Source organism: Nomascus leucogenys, chromosome 21 (genome assembly GCF_006542625.1).
Source record: "Nomascus leucogenys isolate Asia chromosome 21, Asia_NLE_v1, whole genome shotgun sequence".
In the NCBI taxonomy this organism is placed as follows: domain Eukaryota; kingdom Metazoa; phylum Chordata; class Mammalia; order Primates; family Hylobatidae; genus Nomascus; species Nomascus leucogenys.
Window position 1 is genome coordinate 12,084,027 of NC_044401.1, and position 15,320 is coordinate 12,099,346.

The window sequence follows — 15,320 nt, forward strand, 5'->3', positions numbered from 1 at the left end:
TGCATTGCCTCCTTTCTTTAAACATAAGATGAAATGAAAACAGTACTAAATTATAACGTAAACATAAAGATGTCTAATCAAGTCCTAACCCTTATGACTACTTACATGGTGTTATTTTAAAATATTAAATATTAAGTTATTTCCTTAAAAAATTATTAGGGGAGGAGTTTCCCCTATTTTGTTGTGCTTTATGCCCAAGTTTGCCCTTCTCATTCAATTTTCCCAAGTCCTAGGAAAAGTCAGTAGTTGTATTTTGGTATGTTGTGTTTGAGATGCATGTAAAACTGCTAAGAAATGTCAAGGTGGCAGTTGAATATACGACCGTAGGGGCACAGAAGGTGGAACGGATATATTAAGTAGGGAAATGTGAACAAATAGATGGTTTTAAAAGCTACATAAATAGATGTGATCATCCAAAGAAAATGGGTGAAGAGCCAGGTAGAATCTAACATTTCTAACCTTCAGATGAAGAAGAGAAAAAGGAGAGTGAAATGGAGTGGCCAGACTAGGAGAAGATGATGTCAGGGAAGCTAAGGGGAGAATAATTCAAGAATAGGATAGTGTACAGCTGTGCCAGTGCTTCCGTGTGGTCAATTCAGATGATGTCGGAGAACTGGATGTCATTATTGACCTTAGGATGACGGAGTTTCAGGTTATGGTTGAGATTGAAGTTGATTGAGGGTTAATGGGAGATGAAGAAATTGAAATGATGTATATAGAAACATTTTGAAAACTGGTTGTAAAGGAGAAAAGAGAATTGGGTTAATAAGTGGAAGGGATTGTTGGGTCAGAGGGTGTTTTATTTGATTTTATTTTTAAGGGTGAATGGTAATGGTGTATATTTGCATAAGAGGAAAGACCCAATAGGAAAGAAAGTTTGGTTGATGCAGAAGAGAAAAGGCCTAATTTTAGGAGTAAAGTTCTTGAAAGGGTGAGAAGGAATGTGATTCAGAGCAGAAAGGTCAAAGAAGATGAAGAAATTCCTGTCTGATGCTTAAGTATAGGGAGAACATGTATCTTTAAAACATTCATCTTTGTACTCATCTGAGCCAACCTCCTTGTATGAAAACTTTTTCTTAATCAGAACATACAGATTGCCTTGAGAAATCATAATTTTATAGTATGAATAAAATACTGGTAAGTAGTAAAGTATTCAAAGGGAAGACCTGAAGAAAAAAGATACAGAATTTATGCCAGAAAGATGCACCTGGAAAGTCGATGATGTGCCTGATCTACTCCATCTTCCTGGGGGAAGCCAGGAAAGCACTGAAGCCTGAGAGGAGGTCTGAGGGTAAGAGACTAAAGAGAAGACCTCAGAGAATCACACAGAAGAGGGGCAGTTAGCATTAGGAGACTGCTGAACGCCCTCTAGTAGCCAGCATCAAAGAGTTTTGTGGAAGCTTAGACAATACCTGCTTCTAACAATAGCTCACATTTATTGAACACTTGCAGACATTTGTTTACATGCTCTACACACAATAATCAATTCAGGTTGTTTAATTCCAAAAACCATTTGCAATAGAAAGTTATTTCGCCATTATTTGGATGAGGAAACTGAAGTATAGTACTTAGGTAACTTTCCCAAAGTCATGCAGCTATAAAGTGGGGTCAGATACTCAAGTTTAAGCAGTCTGGCTCCAAAGCCTCATTCTAATCACTATAGCCAACGGCTAGAGAGTAGTTTTCAACAGTAGGGGTAATCACTGCATGGCTGCAGAGTTGTTGCTGGCTGCTGACTGGCAGCTCAGTTGGAAGCTGTTCAACCAGAAGCCTTGGTTCCTGCCCACATAGGTCTCCTGGGAATACTGGCACTTCCTCACAGCATTGTGGATGGGTTACAAGAGTGAGTGTTCCAAGAGGCCTGAGTGAAAGTATAACAAGCTTCTTGTGACCCAGTCTCACTTCTGCCATAGCAAATTTGTCAAGTGATTGAAGCCAGTCCACATTCAAGGAAAGTGGAACTAGACTTCACCTCTCAATGGGATGAGTAGCAAAGAAATCATGGCCATCTTTATTTTGCCACAGCCAGCTTTTTGAATTTTGTAATGTGCTGTGATTTTTTCTCATTTTAATTAAATACTCTCCTTCACATCTAATTTTGCATACGTAATTTTGTATTCTTTCTCTTATAGAAAGCCCTCAAATTATATAAGGTGGAAGCTCTAATGGGAAATGTTGATGTCATCTCACGAGTCAGAGGTAAACAGCTTTGAGCCTGCATGACTTAAGTTCAGAGAATTACTCTTGGTTTTATTAATTTTTTAAATTTTAGACTTGAATTTTTCCCCATGGCTCTGGGATCATTTAGGAGGTAGATAATCTAGTATTGTATGCACTGTTCTGGGAGGCCTGTGGAGTGTGTCATTACTTATGAGAATAAATTCCAATCTTTTAGAAAGGCAAGCCAGTGGTGTCAGCAGCAGGCAGACCTTGCATTTTTTTTTTTTTTTTTTTGAAATGGAATCTTGCTCTGTCACCCAGGCTGGAGTGCAGTGGTACTGTCTCGGCTCACTGCAACCCCTGCCTCCTGGGTTCAAGCAATTGTCCTGTCTCAGCCTCCTGAGTAGCTGGGATTACAGGCACCTGCCACCATGCCCAGCTAATTTTTGTATTTGTAGTAGAGACAGGGTTTCACCATGTTGACCAGGCTGGTCTCAAATTCCTGACCTCGTGATCTGCCTGCCTGGCCTCCCATAGTGCTGGGATTACAGGTGTGAGCCACAATGCCCGGCCAATCTTGGATATTTAGATGTGTTTTTCTACGCATGTTTATTTTCTGCTACCTAAAAAAAGAGAATGGACACATTGGCCAAACAGAGACACATGACATACCCTTGATTTTCTAAACAGAGTTGCATCCATGGTATCTACCAAATTAAAGCAAAATGTTTGGATTTTGATTTTTCGGTACCCAACAAGGAAAAGGAGAGACTAGGAGAGCAACTTTTAAGGTAGGAACAATTTTTCCCCTTCCTTGAATGAAAACTACATTATGTTCAGATTGACAACAAAGAATAGAACTAAAATGATCCACACACTTTCCAGGAGCATTCTAGATAGGCTGTAAAGTCAAAAACGAAATACATATGAGAGCATATTAAGGAGTCATTATCATCATTATACCCAAATTCTAGAGCCTCAGGTATGGCCCATCATGGTGGTATAAAAACAATCTGGCAAACTATCATTACATGGACTATTGCATTCTGAATATGCACACCAAAACGGACTAGTAACCTGTCCCAGAAGTTCAAGCCATCTTGGACTGACTGCCAAGGAGACATTGGAGGTCACTTCTGGACTTGAGGAGTAAGAATGATTAAAGGCATATGGCTAAAGGAGATCAAGAAAAAAATTGACTTCATCTGCCCTGTATGTGAGAAAGGGGTGGAATATTAATTTGAAAAACTGCCCAAACATATTTCCAGGGCCTCTGCCAGTTTCCAGTGTTTAATGGAGAAGGTAATTGGGGGATATAAATTACCTAGAGGCATTTATTTATTTAGATGACATAATCATTTTTGGCAGGATTCTGGGAAAGCCAGAGCAAAGACTTAAAGTTAGCAAGGGCAGGGTTGATGATGTCCCTTGATAAGTACAAATGCTGACAAACCTTCATGAATTATGATATAAAGACACAGCGCAGAGTGAATACTGTTTCTGGAAAAAAATACCTATTAGCCCAAATGACATCAAATTTAAAAGCTTGTCTGAGGTGAGTGATGAACAGAGTAGAGTATGAAGGGTATTCTCTAAAAGCTAAGCCATTAACAACCACAGATTGCCCTATCAAGAGAGGACTAAGGTCAGCAAGGGTGCAAGACATCAGCTAATGGCCATGTGGCCTCTCCAACTTTTCAGGGATTGCTGCTTGAAAGCCTGAAACCAGGCAGTGAAAGGCAGTTGGGGAAACTTAACTTGGCCTTCACGAACCCTGCTATGCGTTTGTTACCTGTATGGATGTCAAAATCAAGGTCTGGGAGCTGTTATGTCCAAAGAAGGGAAACAAGCCAGTGGTATTCACCAGCCATTGTCTGTTGGATTGCAACCTCATACACTACTCACACCTTGGTAATTTCTAGCCCTAAGACAAACCATTACTGACAAATTTCAGGGATATGTAAATGAGGTGGCTTTGCAGTATGAATGAATAGCAATATACTTAAATTCATGCTCATCCAGACCTAACCAGACACTACGGTGAGTGGTTGACCTAGCTGACATATTTAGTGTTTATTATAAATCAGGCCTCAGCATCAACATATGTGGCTGCACATCCCTAAATATTCTTTATATATGGTGGTAAGAGCATTGCTCAAAAGGAGTCAAAGCAATTTATGATTCGTAAGTTCTCTTGAAGGACTTATGGCCAAAATTTTGGTGTTCTTTCTAATACAAATGGTATATTGTTCTGGTTTTCATTTACTTGCTCGTTAAAAATATGTTTATTATTACAGATATAGTATGTGTGTGATGTAGAAAACTAATATAGGCAGGAGAAAAATAAAACTTTACATTCCCTCCATCTGGATATCCTCTTTGTAATACCTTAGTGCCTTTCCTTTTAGATCTTTCTCTTTGCATGTAATATGTACATATATAGACTCATACATATGTGTAATATATATATGCAAAATACACTCATACTGTTAGTACCTGCTTTATATATGTGTGTAGAAATAATTTCAAACTTACAGAAAAGTTGCAAAAATAAAAATAGTACAAATAACACTCATATACCTTTTCCCCACATTCATCAATTATTAACATTTGACTCCATTTGCTTTATCATTTGTGATATCTATCTAGATTTTTTCCCTCGAAACCATTCAAGGGTAAACTTTATATATCATGGCATTTTGCCCTTCTTTTTTAATGTTTTAATTTTTTATTAAAAAAATTTTTGTAGAGGCTGGGTCTCACTATACTGTCCAGGCTGGTCTTGAACTCCTGGCTTCAAGCAATCCTCCTGTCTCAGCCTCCAAAAGTGTTAGGATTACAGGCGTGAGCCACTGCATTCAGCCCCTTAAATACTTCCACTGCATGGCTAGGTTTTCTTCTAGGGTTTTTATCCACTGTGGAAGACAGTGTGGCAATTCCTCAAGGATTTAGAACCAGAAATACCATTTGACCCAGCAATCTCATTACTGGGTATATACCCAAAGGATTATAAATCATTCTGTTATAAAGACACATGCACACGTATGTTTATTGCAGCACTATTCACAGTAGCAAAGACTTGGAACCAACCCAAATGCCCATCAATGATAGACTGGATTAAGAAAATGTGGCACATGTACACCATGGAATACTATACAGCCATAAAAAAGATGAGTTCATGTCCTTTGCGGGGACATGGATGAAGCTGGAAACCATCGTTCTCAGCAAACTAACAAAGGAACAGAAAACCAAACACTGCATGTTCTCACTCATAAGTGGGAGTTGAACAAAGAGAACACATGGACACAGGGAGAGGAACATCACACACCAGGGCCTGTCAGGGGGTGGGGGCTGGGGAGGGAGAGCATTAGGACAAATACCTAATGTAGATGATGGATTGATGGGTGCAGCACACCACCATGGCACATGTAAACTTATGTAACAAACCTGCACGTTCTGCACATGTATCCCAGAACTTAAAGTATATATATGTAAAACTTCTACTGCGTTCAGCTCCTTAAATACTTCTGAGGGTATTTTCTAAGACTCCCTGTTTTTAAGAGGCCTAGATAGTAGGTAACTTGGATTACTGGAGGAAAGAAAATACTTCAGATTTCATCTAGAATTGACATAAGATGCTAGACGACATTAAGTTCAGAAGTAAGCCTTGCATTCATTGCATCCAGCAAAAAGCCTGCCTCTGCTGACTGCTTCCTTGGTCTACTCAAAGCAGGGTAGTCCATGGAAACTGTTGTGCATGGAGTTTTCTAACCTTGGATGCTGGTACTTATAATCTGATCTAGTTACCTGGGTTTTTTTTTTTTAACCTGCTATTTTATCCGAGAAAAGATGTTATAAACATGAGTATTTAAAGTCCAGGGGGTTCCAACTTCCCTTCTTAAAAACTAAATATTTTCCAGCCTCTAGACAAGGTGTGATCTAGAAAGCTTGCTTGAAAATAAAGAGGAAGGACAGATTTACTTTGGGCAGTGAAAGAAGGAAAAAAGAGGAGAAAGGAAGGAAGAAAGAGGAGTAAGAAAGGGAGGAAGGTCATGAGATACAAAGCATATACAGTACATATAATTTCTAATTTTTCTGGAATCAACAGTGTGCTCTATACTGTAATTTCAAATGCTGTGACTTCCCAAAAAGTCAGTTTCACAAAAGTAAATTAATAATTCTTGAGCCAAATGGAAATGGCTTTGATTACTGTGCTCCTACTCATTTCTGACAGTGCCAATAATCAGAAGCCACAGAATAAAAGAAGGCTTAGATTCTCCAGCTATAGACAATAAGGCTGAGGACAATGGCACACATCAATTAAGATCTCATGGTAAATCAGTAATAAAACTAGGAATTAAACTTTCATGTTCTAACTTCCAGTGTTAGAGTCACTAATTTACACTGTTCTGCTTCTAATGAGCACTGATTATTTTAAATACAGAGAAGTTCTACTCTTTTACAATGCTAAGCACACTACTTATTGTGTTGTATTCGTGGTATCACTGGTGGAGAAATGAAAAAGCCCAATTAGGTCATCTTGTCCTCTTCCTGGGGACGGAACTATGTCTATTCAACTGCAATGACTCAGCTGATGAAAATTTCATTGTGGGCTGAGAACTCATTGTAGAACTCAGCCTGCAGTAGAAATCAGGCTGAATGGGATGATGGGTTTATAAAAAAAAAAATCAAAGCAGAATAAGATGGAGACCAGGAAAGCAGCAGAGGGGTAGATAACTTGCAGCATCACAGCGCTGTGAGTGACTGTTAGAGGTCATCATTCACTGTGGACAAACCTAATGAATTTAGTCTAAGCGTACCTGGAAAATATTGCATATTTTCCTTAGAAAGGCTTTTTAACAGCTGAGTTCCTGACCTTCCCTGAAGTCAGTTTTCTTTTGTTTTATTCTCATAGCTAAATTTAAAATCAGTACAGAAATAAAAAAGTCTGGTAGAGAATGGGTTTTTCTTTAAAACATGGGACATTTTAGCTCCCTGATATTTCAGCAGCTTTCCGCGACTTCATCTTCTGCTTTATAACTTGGCAGATCATTAGAAACTACTTTATTATTGTCCCATCCAATCTGATGGAGACCCTTTAGGCGTCACAACTCAGCTTCTCATTTTGTTACCTCTTTAACTCTCTCAACTCCCCTGTCCACTCCCTTCTCTGTGGCAACTACATTGGCCTGCTTCCTGTTTTTCAAACGGCCTACAGAATTTCCTGCCCCAGTGCCTTTGTACCGGCTTGGATTGCTCTTCCTCAGATATAGGCCTCACATCCTTAGGCCACTTCTTTCAGGTCCTTACTCATCTTCTTGGTGAGGCCTTTCTGGAAACCTTATTTAAAGTTTTACTCTTCCTCTTTAATATGCACAATCAGGAGCACTCATTCTATTTTACAGAAGGTGTTGCCCCATAAAAAAGATAATTAAAAAATATCTAATATATACAATCCCTTTTTCCTTTGCTATTTTTTTCTCCTTAGTACTTACCACATTCCAACCCAGAATTTACATTTAAATTATTATCCATTTCTGCTCCTCTAAGCTAGACTATAATAAGCTCCATGAGGGTAGAAATATTTATCTTTCTACTTTCTGTTCTACTTTTCAGGATCCGTAAGACTGGCTGACATTCAATAAATATTAAATAAAGGAATGTATGGATAAAGTTAGCTTTTGAGGAGAGGAGTATATCAGGGCTTCCATAGCTTGAAGGACTTTTTTAACATCAACTCAATGAATTCCCATACCTCACCTTCACCACTCTCTTATTATACTTAAGATGAGAAAACCCTCGCAGAGCAATTCAATTTGAAATCTCAAGCTTTAACAACAACAAAAATGCTACCTAAAAGAACAAATTCTTTTTTTTTTGTTTGAGTCAAGAGTCTGGCTCTGTCGCCCAGGCTGGAGTGCAGTGGTGCAATTTCGGCTCACTGCAAGCTCCGCCTCCCGGGTTCACGCCATTCTCCTGCCTCAGCCTCTCCGAGTAGCTGGGACTGCAGGCGCCCGCCACCACGCCTGGCTAATTTTTTGTATTTTTAGTAGAGACAGGGTTTCATCGTGGTCTCGATCTCCTGACCTCGTGATCTGCCCGCCTCGGCCTCCCAAAATGCTGGGATTACAAGCGTGAGCCACCGCACCCGGCCAAAAGAACAAATTCTTATTGAGGATGCTAGGACCTTGATTTGGGGGCATGGGTATGGTAAAAGAGGCAGTTCAACTCCCAAAATTTGGGCAAAAGAAAAAGTAATCTATACAATCTGAGATTTTATAACTAGAAATCTTTCTAGGTATTTATTTCAGATTCTAATAATTGGCACAGTGATGTAAGTATGAGGATAATCTATTAATTTTCCCGACATCTATTTATATAGTGTGATTTTCACCCAGCCACATTGACTGAGTTAATTCATATTCTTTCCTAGGAGCTTCAGGCTCTGGAAAATAGACTGAATGTATCTGTCGGCCCCTTTCCCCTTCAAGTTGTATGAATCCATTGCCTATTTACTAAAATAAAAAGGAAATGTATAGACTTTTAACAAAAGGAGAGAATCAACTATAAGTTTGTTGAATAGTTCCTCAGATGTCTTATGTGAGAGCTTGCGTCCTGGTACGTGGAGTTGAATCAACAGCTTCTGTTCCTTGAGATGTCACCACACAGAACCATGGGAATTTAACTGTTTTGTGAAATGGATATATATATATATATATATATAAAATAAATATATAATATAATATATACTACATATTATATATGGATATATAGTACAATATGCATTATAATTTGTACACTTACATATTTATAAATTTATACTTATAAATTATAATTTATATATTGTATATATTTATAAATATATGATATAATACATATATTTATATAATATATAATATATTATATATGTTTTATATTTTATAAATATACATTTATATAATATATATATTTTTTACTTTTATATAATTATACTTTAAGTTTTAGGGTACATGTGCACAACGTGCAGGTTAGTTACACATGTATACATGTGCCATGTTCGTTTGCTGCACCCAGTAACTCATCATTGAACATTAGGTATATCTCCTAATGCTATCCCTCCCCCATTCCCCACCCCACAACAGGCCCCGGTTATAATATATATTATATATGTTTTATATTTTATAAATATATGTATTTATAAAAGAGGTAGGGACTTCTGAGTTCAACTTTTCCTATTTACCACTACTACAAGTGAGACTCATGGGGTTAAGTGACTTGTGTAAGGTCACAAGATAAATAGTTAATTGTAGGACTTCACTAGAACCTGCCTCCTGACCCGTTTCTCTAACCGCGTCTTTGTTTTAGCTAATGCTATGACCATCCGCCCAAGCTGGAATCATGAACTCCATCCTCCTTATCCACTGGGAGGTCAGTTCTTTCCTAGAACTGTTACCGAATAGAGTTGCCCAGGTTCTCGGTGTGTTGAACAAAGAATTGAACAAAATGCACAAAGTAACAAAAGAATGAAGCAACCAAAGCCAACGCAATAGAAGAAGGGAGTAATGAAAGCACAGATGTATTGAAGACAACTCACTGAGTGGGACTGGGCTCCAGCAAACCGCACAAGAGCCTCTCCAATTAGGATTTTTATAAAGCCAAAAGAACTTGGCAAAACCCCTAGGTGCCCTTTAGAGGCCTCAATTGGTTACACCCTATGAAGGATTGGAAGTGGAAACATCTGTCTTGTCACAGGATTGAAGATATGGCCTGTATGCGGCCCAGTCTTGCCTACAACTGGCTGCACCTGCTGTTCCTTTGCTTATGCCCCAACCCTTGGCTACCCTAATTCCCTATTCTCCTGCCTCAGAACTATCTTCTGATCTGTCCACGTCTTTTACTCCTGTGTCATTTTTTGGTTGGACTCTAGCAACAATCTACTGAATGATTTCCTAGCTCCATGTTTCTCTTATTTCTAACCCACACTCCTTCTATACAGTTTCCAAAGAAACAAATATGATCACATCCCTTTTGTTTGTAAAGACATCCAAATCCTTCAATATGGATCCAAAACCCTAATTAATCTCCTTTCAGAATACCTATTAATCTTTATTTTTATCATACTCCTTGTCCAACCCCAACTTAATATTATGAGTTTTATGTCATTCTTCAAACATATCCTGCTGTTTAAGTCTCTATGTCATTAGATTTCTTTCGTTTTTTTTTTTTTTTCTTTTGTGAGATGGAGTCTCACTCTGTCACCCAGGGTGGAGTGCAGTGGTGTGATCTCAACCCACTGCAACCTCCGCCTCCCAGGTTCAAGCAATTCTCCTGCCTCAGCCTCCCAAGTTGCTGGGACTACAGGTGTCTGCCACCACGCCCAGCTAATTTTTGTATTATTAGTAGAGACGGGGTTTCAACATGTTGGCCATGCTGGTCTCAAACTCCTGACCTCAGGTGATCTGCCTGTCTTGGCCTCCCAAAGTGCTGGGATTACAGACATGAACCACCACGCCCAACCAAGCCACTGCGCCCGGCATCTATGTCATTAGATTTCGATTTCTTTTTTGTTGTTGTTGGTTTGTTTTTGTTTGTTTTGAGATGGAGTTTCGCTCTTGTTGCCCAGGCTGGAGTGCAATGGCACGATCTCGGCTAACTGCAACCTCTGCCTCCCAGGTTCAAGCGATTCTCCTGCCTCAGCCTCCCGAGTAGCTGGAATTACAGGCATGCACCACCACACCCGGCTAATTTTGTATTTTTAGTAGAGACGGGGTTTCTGCTTGTTGGTCAGCTGGTCTCGAACTCTCGACATCAGGTGATCTGCCAGCCTTAGCCTCCCAAAGTGCTGGGATTGCAGGCGTGAACCACCGCAACCAGCCTCGATTTGTGTATATATAATGAAAAAAGTTACCTGTGTCTCATACAAGATACATATTTAAATTTCTCTTACATAAAAAAAAGCCAAGAATGAGGCAGTCCAAGGATGGCGTGGCAGCCCCACAGGTATCAAGACCCCAGACTCCTATTTCCCTGTTTTACCACCCCCAGCACATGACTTAAGTACACCCCATAATTTAAGTACACCTCATAATTCAAGGTGGCTTCTAGGACTTCAGCCATCACATTTGAGTTCCAGGCTGAAAGCAAAAAGAAGAAAAATATTCATTCCTTCCCCTTTAAGAAGACTTCTTGGAAGTCTCACATATTTACTCACATCTCACTGGCCAGAAATTAGTCACATTATTATGAGTCAGAATGTAGATTTTTAATTGGGTATACTGCCCCCCTTCCCCCAAAATAGGGTTTTTGATAGAAAGAAGTCTTACTCACAGTTTTAAGGGCCAGCTCAAACGCTTTCATGCTTTTCTAACTTTTCCATGCAGAAGAGGTTCCCCTCATGCTTACCAAACATTTACTTTTCATTATCGATGGATGGATGGGTGGATGGATGGATGGATAGATAGGTAGGTAGATGATAGATAATCAACAATCGACAGATAAATTCAGGTACAAACACACACACATGCACACACACATACACACACACATATATATGTAAACACTTATGTTTTCCTTATCAAAGGAGCTCCTTATAAATAGAGATCATGGCTTACTCAATTTTTTATCTTGGCACTGAGCATGGAGTAGGCCTTCATAAATGTTTGTTGAATAAATGCACTGATGCTTACATAAATAAACCAGCCGGGCACAGTGGCTCACACCTGTAAACCCAGCACTTTGGGAGGCCGAGGCGGGTGGATCACGAGGTCAGGAGTTCAAGGTCAGCCTGGCCAAGATCGTGAAACCCCATCTCTACTAAAACTACAAAAATTAGCCAGAGTGATGGCGGATGCCTGTAATCCCAGCTACTCTGGAGGCTGAGGCAGGAGAATAGCTTGAACCTGGGTGGCAGAGGATGCAGTGAGCTGAGATCACACCACTGTACTCCAGCCTGGGTGACAGACTTAAGACTCTGTCTCAAAATAAATAAATAAAAATAAATAAATAAACTATGAGTTTTGAGATCCTTTAATGAATTGCAGTTTACGTCCATGATAAAATTTGGGCCTTATTTTTGTGTTAGTGGTGAAGACCTTGTTAACCCAAAATATCAGAGACAGGTCTCAGGCAATTTAGGAAGTTTATTTTGCCAAAGTTAAGGACGCACGCCTGTGACACAGCCTCAAGAGGTCCTAATGACACGTGCCCAAGGTGGTCAGGGCACAGCTTGCTTTTATACATTTTAGGGAGACATGAGACATCAATCAATATATGTAAGATGTACATTGGTTCTGTCCGGAAAGGCGGGACAACTTGAATTGGGGGAGGGGCTTCCAGGTCATAAATAGGTGAGAGGCAGATTGTTGCATTCTTTTGAGTTTCTGATTAGCCTTTCAGGCAATCAGACATGCATTTATCTCAGTGAGCAGAGGGATGACTTTGAATAGAATGAGAGGCAGGTTTGCCTTAAGCAGTTCCTAGCTTGATTTTTCCCTTTAGTGTAGTGATTTTAGTGTCCCAAGATTTATTTTCCTTTCACAACCTGAAGTGGGCTAAACCCTCCAGTCAGTGTCTCTGCAGACTATTGTTCTGGCGGTTCCCTGCTTTAACACCACCGAAGGGGTGACTGAGGTCCAAAATTCAGCCCTTGCTCTGCCCTACATGTCCTATTCCTTGGAGAGGGGCTGCATCGGCCTGGAGAGCACACTTTTTCTATTTGCCCAGGGTCATTTGTAGCACTTGCCCGTGGTGGTATCTAAAAGGCTGCTGAGGTTCTTAACCAGGGAGTGATGGTCTGCCTTACTGAATGGTGGGCTACGGAGCTGCAGGAAAGCACAGAAAATGCAGACAGCACACTGACCTTCAGAAGCAGGAGGCTTAGTTGATTATCCCACCTTTTTCTCTCTTTTTTCCTTTTGCCTTCACTTACGCACCCCTTTATTGACATTTCAACTTCCAGAACACAGAGCCTCCCAAACACTAAAGAACTGGAGTTTAGGCCAGGCATGGTGGCTCATGCCTGTAATCCCAGCACTTTGGGAGGGCGTGGCAGGTGGATCGCTTGAGGTCATGAGTTCGAGACCAGCCTGGCCAACATGGCAAAACCCCATCTCTACTAAAATACAAACATTAGCTGGGTGTGGTGGCAGGTGCTTGTAATCCCAGCAACTTGGGAGCCGGAGGCAGGAGAATCATTTGAACCCGGGAGGCAGAGGTTTCAATGAGCCGGGATCATGCCATTGTACTCCAGCCTGGGTGACAGAGCAAGACTCCGTCTCAAAAAAAAAAAAAAAAAAAGAACTGGGATTTATAATCTTCATTTGGAGAAGCCAGAAATTTAAGTCAAAAAGGAATGCATTTGAAGACACATGGAGTAACTGAACTTAGGCTGCAAATGATTCCTTACAGAACTGATACTTAACTCAGGGGCATAGAGGACAGCTGAACTTGGGACACAGAGGCAAATGCAGAGGAATGGAGGATCTCATACAGTGGCATGTTGTTTTGCCTGCACTCCTGAGAGAAGAAAGGGCTTTCTGCATTACTCTATGCCTGCGTGGGTGGCATTCACACCACTGTGAGTCCTGTTGTATTAGTGGGGTTATTGAGTCCTGTGGGCTCCTGATCCCAGAAAGCTGCCCCCTCCAGTAAGGGTATTGTGTGTATCCTATGAGCTATGATGCTTGGGATTGTTTTCCCATCAACACCTGAAGAGCTTCCACAGCCCTTCCCTGGGCCCTGAATGTGCAAAATGTGACAATCAGAGTTATTTATTACCAGCACCTTCCTCTCCAGGCGGCAGATCAATTTTCTTTTCTCCAGATGGCTATCATAGGCCAGCCAAAGAGAGGACTGGGCTGGCCATCTGCTTCCTGTTGCCTTTTCAAGCTGGCTAGCCACTCAGTGAGGCTGGCAAAGCCCAAGGCACCAGCTGTCAGTCTAGGCTGCCCCTGCTTGGCCTTGCACCTTGTCACACTAGGCACCATAGCACAGGGGCCATGCTGAAATCAGTGTTTGACACTCACCAGGCAGGATGCTTTCCTTCCAAACCATGCCAGCCAGCTTCTCTGATGGCAAACAGAAAAGATGCCTGCCCTGGAACTTCCTCTAAGAATGAGCTTCCACTGATTTAATATTTGACTAACTGGGATGACTCTGGGGAGGGCAAAGGCAGTGCTTGTGGTCAACAGACAGAACAGAATGTGACATAATTCCGAATTCCATACAAGTAAAATGATTTAATCAGAATTTCCAATTCACTCTCCCATTGTGGTGTTTTTTTCTATTCTTTCTAATTAGATGTTTATTTATTTACAGTGACAAACTAACTATGTGCATATTGAAGAAAATCTGTAAATTTTTTTAAAATCACCTATAATTCCATTACCCATAGAGATAACTGCTTTTTATTTTTTTCAAATATCTCTTCAGTCTTTTTTTCCTCCTAAAAAAGTTGAGATCACACTATTTTGATTTTGTGGCTTAATATTGCAATAAAAATATTTTAAGCTTTAGTAAATAAAAATAATAAATTTCTATAAAATATTTTTGATGACTAATATTACAGTGCATGGTATCTTAATTCACTTAACTATTTGCTAATTGTCGGACATTAAGTTTCTTTTTTTTTTTTTACAACTTTTTACTATTTTACATAATTCTGTAATGAACATCTGTGCATAAAACTTATTTAGATTATGTCCTTAGAGTCATTTTCCTAATGTAGAATGACTGCACAGATTTTAAAAACAATTTACTATTTTGCCAAATTGCTCAAAAAAAATAATCAGGAGTGCCAATTTCATAGTTCCTTCAACAATGAGTCATTCCTTCCTCTCTCAATCTCTCCCTCCCTTCCTCCATCCTTTCTTCCTTCCCTTCTTCCTTCCTCTCTCCCTTCCTATCTTTCTTTCTTTTCTTTTTGAAATTTCTGTGAGTTTGGTCCATTTTCCCATCTCAAAAGCACAAAAGCTAAACGGTACATCTGGGGATAGGCACTAAGCTGGGTACCCTATACTAGACATTTGTTTCTGCCAAGTTCCAAGCAACGGATCCAGAGCACTGATTCAGCAGTAGGGATGTGTGATGATGAATCTCTGTTCCTGAAAGGGATCCACTGTGCTCAGAGCCCCAGAGCATGCTCCCCTTTGAAGAATGCTCATCTCCATTAACCAACTCTGTGG